Source organism: Chiloscyllium punctatum, chromosome 2 (genome assembly GCF_047496795.1).
Source record: "Chiloscyllium punctatum isolate Juve2018m chromosome 2, sChiPun1.3, whole genome shotgun sequence".
Taxonomy (NCBI): domain Eukaryota; kingdom Metazoa; phylum Chordata; class Chondrichthyes; order Orectolobiformes; family Hemiscylliidae; genus Chiloscyllium; species Chiloscyllium punctatum.
This window is the reverse complement of record NC_092740.1, coordinates 39,133,611-39,139,890: the sequence shown is the minus strand read 5'-3', so window position 1 is coordinate 39,139,890 and position 6,280 is coordinate 39,133,611.

The window sequence follows — 6,280 nt, the reverse complement described above, 5'->3', positions numbered from 1 at the left end:
AGGGCTACAGGGAGAATGTGGGTAAGTGGAGTTGAAGTGCCCAGCAGCCATGATTGAATGGCGGAGTGGACTCGATGGGTCGAATGGCCTTACTTCCGCTCCTATGTCTTATGGTCTTATGGTCTTACACACACACACACATATACACACACTCTTACATTCTCACACACGCATAAGGACCCTCTGTCATACACACAGTCTCTCTAATGCACACACACACATATGCTCCCAGACACGCAAACCTATGCACACACCCTTTCACAGGCTTATAATTCATCACACTCACACACACAATCTGCAGCCAGCCAATACGGGCAGTCAATCCATACAACATTTTATAAATTCCGCTTTGGAAATAAAACCAGTCTGACTCAAGATTGGGATACAGACTGACTCTAACCTCACACCTTTAAGGTTTTATAAAAAGATAATGCATTAAGTTATCTCGAGAATGTGGCTTAAGAGAAATTCTGGGATTTACATATTAATGAACAGAAACCTGCAACCCATTCTAAAAGATGAAAGACTTAACACTAATCTAGGTTTGTCCAATATATAATTTCATTTGCATGGCATTGTAATCTTTTCCTATAAATTTTGTGTCTTATAATCCTGCTCCACAGCTACCTGATGAAAGAGCAGCGCTCTGAAAGCTAGTGCTTCCAAATAAACCTGTTGGACTATAACCTGGTGTTGTGTGATTTTCAACTCAGCAAAGGACACAACACAGGGAAGAAGTGCAATTAAGCGCTTTGCTCTACTTAAAAGTTTCAAATTCTAACATAAAACAAGGGGAATGGAGCCTATCTTGGGATGCCTGTACCTTCTCTGTTACTGTGACTTACTTTATGCATACACTTTCCATCACATGAAGTTACAGTGTGAGCAGTTTCCAGAAACCCACCCATCAGAGCCATTTACTGCCATTTAGGAAGAGTGGCTGTGCTCCCTTGAAACTGTGCAACCCATACATCAGCCCAGACATTGGCACAGGCTGAGCTCAAGTTGGCCCCTTTAACTTACTGTGCACGTCTATGCCAAATGATTGGAAAAGGGTTTGGGCATTTACACAAATCAGCTGTACATTACAAAATATAATTTAAATGGAAAAATAAACAAAATGTTAGAAATACTCTGCAGATCTGGCAGCATCTATGGAGAAGGATGACCTTTTATCAAAACTGAAAAATTTTAGAAATGTGACAGGCTTTAAGCAGGTACAGAGGTAAGGAAAGCAGGAGGGATGAGCAAAGAAGAAGTGGGAAAATTTGCAAGTGTACGACAAAAGAGATGCTCAAGGAAGGCTAAATGGACATAAAAATTCGCTGCCATCCAGAATGCAAACAAGGGTCGAACACTGACTTTGATCATCACTTTGCCAAACAAACAGTGAACTGCCAGCCCGACACTTGCTCAATGTTCATTTTCTGTCTCACCACTGAGTTGTCTTGCCTCTTACTTCTTACTCCATTCCCCATATAGCTTTTGCAAAAGCCAGAGACCTTTCAATACAAAAATGCAAAACACTGCGTATAGTAGAAATCTGAAATAAAATACACACAGCTAGTTTGGTAACATCTGTGTATAGCAAAACAGAGTTAATGCTTTTAGACTATGATCTATCGTTAGAAAAGTTCTGGTTCTGAATATGTTAGAGTTCTGAAATGTTGACAGGGTCATCTGGGAGCCTGTACAATGTGGATTATGGCAAAATTTGTGCCAGAATGTGTGAGACTTCCAGTGATGCTTATCTCGATATCAGGAGCGGGTTGCTGCATCTTTTATGTATCTGCCAGACAGTGAGGTAAGTTTCTCTCTAGACGACAGTGAATTGCCAATGAAGAGGATTATTGCTTGTGAAACACCCTATTAGCCAGACATCTCACTTCATTATTATGCAACAAAAAAAATGTGAGCTTGGTTCGTTTGTGAAGTTTTCATTCTGTTTGAATTTGATCGCCAACCTCAAGTTCACCACATAGACTGCCTGATTTTACCTCTGTAATATCATCTGTCTCTGATCCTAATTCAGCCTTCCCCACATTGACTCCCTCATCCATACATGTGTAACTTTGATGCTTTCACTGTTGTTGAACTGCATTCCCTGTAATTATATACAGGGATGTAATTACCGTGGCTAATTAGTACACAAGGCTGACAGTAAAGAAATAGCAATCTAGCTCCTGATCAGAATGGGGCAGTAGCCCCTGGCATTAAGTTCACTCCACAGGATCAATGTTCTAATCTTCACTTGACTTCTTAACACTTAACAAAGGGTCCGATATATATGAGCACACCTTCAGTGGTAAAAACGTTTGTGAACCCAGAAACTTGCAGAGCAGCAAGATCGTGAGCATGACGTAATTGTGTTTCCTTGATATGATCTTATTACTGTTATTTCCAATGCCCTGCCTTAGCCTTACATAGCTGAACATGGCATTAAGCAGAATAAGGAATTTTCTTCCCTCCCCCATCATCTCTGCCAGCACCTTTTAAAGAATCATGTATTGCGTCCAGGTTAGATTCTGGAATATTCCATCAAACTGCTAGTTAGTTGTAGTTGGTTTTGGGGTTTACTCATGCTTGACTAAGGTTTGAATTGTATATGGGAAATATCGACTATATCTACCTGGTACTGAAGTACTTTTCTGTACCTTTGAAAACTTGTGCTGAAACAAGTTACTTCCTGACCCACGAGCCTTTAGGCCTTCCTCTAAGAATTGAGAAAGTGAAGAGAGGCCCATGCAAAGCAGGAAATACTACTTAAGAGGAAGAAGTGTAGAAGGTCTCTCAGTGGGAGGGAGTCTTGAGAGAGCAATTGTCTTACCTTAACATCAGTAAGGAACATTCATGGAACATCCTCACTTCACAAAAGAGGTCATGACTGAAATCTAACAAGAGTTCTCCATTCATTAACAGTCCTTCGTGCATTACCTTTCTTCTATCACTACGCCACCTCATAATTTTCCCAACAGTGCAAAAATTACATGTTGCTTACAAATAGAAACAAATTCCACCTGTGCATTCCCTTCCTGCTTTTGCCTCCTCTAAGGCTCCTACAACAAGCTTCCCCAGTAAATGCAGGTACAGTTGGAGAAATCTGTTGACCTTCAGTTGAGAAGCCTGCAGGTGGGCCTTGGACCAAGTCAAGCAGATGTAGGCCAAGACGGTTCAGCTTTAGATCAAACAATCACAGCATGGGCAGCAGCTGACTGACAGGGTACAGGAAGCACATTGCAGAGTCAAAAGGTTGGGATCTGCAATGGTGTCAGTCCGAGAGACGGCAGCAGCTTTATGCTCAATGCCTCAGTGACCCTAGGGAGAACAGGTTGTTGGACTCCGTACCTTCCGGATTTACCACGGTGGCTCATCTTAACTTACACGTCAACAAGCTGTAGCGTTGGGATCAGGCTCTGTATCATTCTGCATTTCACAGCTGTTAATGAAGGTAACCACCATCTCCATCTCCGAAACAATGGACTCCAAGCTCCTTGCAAAGCTTTGTGTCGTGTTAAAGCCAGCCTCCTCTGCAATCGCTGACACTGTGCACAGGCTTTGAAACATTTGGGTCTGTAGGGTCATCAACCTTCTTCTGTAACATGGCCTATTGAAACCCTCCTCTTTTTTTTATTCATTCATTCCTTTGTCCCCTTTTGAGCACAACTGGTAAGAGATATTAAACAAAATCAGAAATTGCTGGAAAAATCCCTGAGGTCTGATAGCATCTGTGGAGAGGAAGCTGCAGAGTTAACGTTTCGGATCCAGGGACTCTACTTCTGAAGGACCCCTGTTCTAATTAACCCTTATTACCTTGCACAGCAGGCAGCTGGGGTGTACTGGTAGCTGAGGCTAGTGATGCTATTGGTAGAACATGATATTTAAGGATGAATTCACTCATCCAGACACCTTCAGTCACATGATTAAACTTCTGTCAATGGATCTAGGAGCATCATTGCTGGCAATGGCCTTTGGCTAATACTCCATCCCAATGCCTTCTGGGAATTTGTACAGATTGTGGCTGCAAAACACTTTTCACTGTATCTTCCTAGATATATGTGACTGTAACATCAATAACCCCCTGCCCACCATGCATTCAGGACGTTGTTCCTTGTTTCCATATCATGCAGCATGACCTCCAAAGTATTGTTAGAAAAGATTCATTGACGTTCTCTCACATGGTCAGCCTCCCTCAAATTATTGTAGTCGAGAATTACTTTTCAGGGAATGCACACTACTTCTAGCATGACCCCTTTAAAAGATGCCGGATGCTCTTAGGAAGCACAAGCCAATTACAATATGCTGATAAATACCATTGTGAACAGGATGAGTAGCATTAACAATCATGTCAGGTGGCAGGCAGATGACTTTAATATGTCTACAATGAATTCAACAGGCCCAGGTTAATAGTGTACAGCAAACCCCTTGCTCAATTTTGAAGGTTTTACATGAATCCAGTTTATCTCGTGTTCTTAGTGTTCCTACACAGTAGTCCATAGACATTTTTACCTCAGTGCTGCCAGTTACAATAGAATCATCTTGAGTACGAAAGAAATAAATTACACTAAGTTGCCACATTAATTTTACATCATTGGTAAGATCCACTCTGGCTTGAATGCTATAATCCCCTGATTTTCATCAATGAACTTGAGCCAAAGTGAATATGTCACTTGCGTAGCTGGGAAAGATTGAATGACTGCAGAGAAGGGATTGAATAATTATCTTTCCAAATAGCTCTTCTCAATATGCCCTACAGCTCAATACCTATCCTCGGTTGACAGTTCTTTGAGCAGACATGTTTCCTCTCATAAATTACATCATATTTCATCAGTGATGTTTGGCATATTTTTTCGTGCTGCAAATTGGGATGTAATTAGTGTTGGCACCAAGATGTTTGTTTATTTTTTGCCTGAGGTTTTGAACATGACTAGTGCATTGTTGTAAATGTGTCTTTCTTTATAGAATCATAGAAATATATGGCACAGAAGAGGCTATTTGGTCTATCATGCCAGGGAAGGGAGGAGTCTATGTAGTTCCACACCCCTGCTTTCTGTACGTGACCACCGGACTCCTTCGTTCACAAGTACCTGGCTGACTCCCTCTGATGAAAAATTGATGCCTGAAATGTCGACTCGCCTGCTCCTCGGATGCTGCCTGACCTGCTGTGCCTTTCGACGGTGATCTTTAGCATCTGCAATCCTTACTTTCTCTTCCGACTCCCTCTCAAACCTAGCTATGAAATCAACTGTCACATGTTTTCAATGATGCTTTCCAGCATCCAACAAGACAGCAAACATTTCTCCTCATCTCCCCTCTCGATCTTTTGCCAATGATTTTATATCTAGGTACTCTGGTTGTAGACCTAACCTGAGAAGGATTGTTTATCTGTAATTTCTCTATTGCAACCTGTCATTATATTGAAAATCTCAGGAAGATCACCTCTCAACTGTTTCGAAACTTATCCAACTGAATCTCCTCATCCTTAGTAACATTATGGCGAATCTCCTCTTTTCTAAAGTCTTTCCTGAAGTGTAGTGCCCAAGATTGTGCACTGCATCTTGTCCATCCATTTCCTTCATGCCTCATTTACAAATCACAGCTATCCACATACCACTTGCCTGTTCATGTTTCACTGTGATTTTCTTTGGTATGTCTGTGACAACAAGTGCTGTTATTCTTTCTTCCCTTTCTAAAGTGGCAAGGATCAAATTTTAAAATATTTTCTTGAACCTGCACAGAAACATGCCAAAGTACAAATATGATGCATCAATATCCCACAATTTAAAAACAAATGTGCATTTAAGGAACATGCAGATTACAGTGGCCATGTTACTGGATCAATAAGTCAGGCCAGAAGTAATGATCTAGAGACATATGGTCAAATCACACTTTAGCAGCTAGCGAATTTAACTCCAGTTAAGTCACTAAATTTAAAATATACACATATGGACAGACAAACAAGGAACTAGAGTAGGGCACTTGGCCCTTCAAGCCTACTCTGCCATTCAATAAGATCATGATTGATATGATTTTAATTTATCTCTACATTCCCATACATCCTCTGATAATCTTTAATCCCCTTGGTAATCAAGAATCTATCTACCTCTTTCTGAAAAATATTTAAAGATTCTGCAATCATTACCTTTTCTTGGGTGGTGGGGCTGTCAGGGTTATTTGGGGCAGTGGGGGTTCTGTGGGGAAGGGGCTGTGGGCTATATGGGGCATTTGTGATTATTTGATGAAGGGGTTGTGGGCTACCTTGGGCATTGGGGTTATTTGGGAA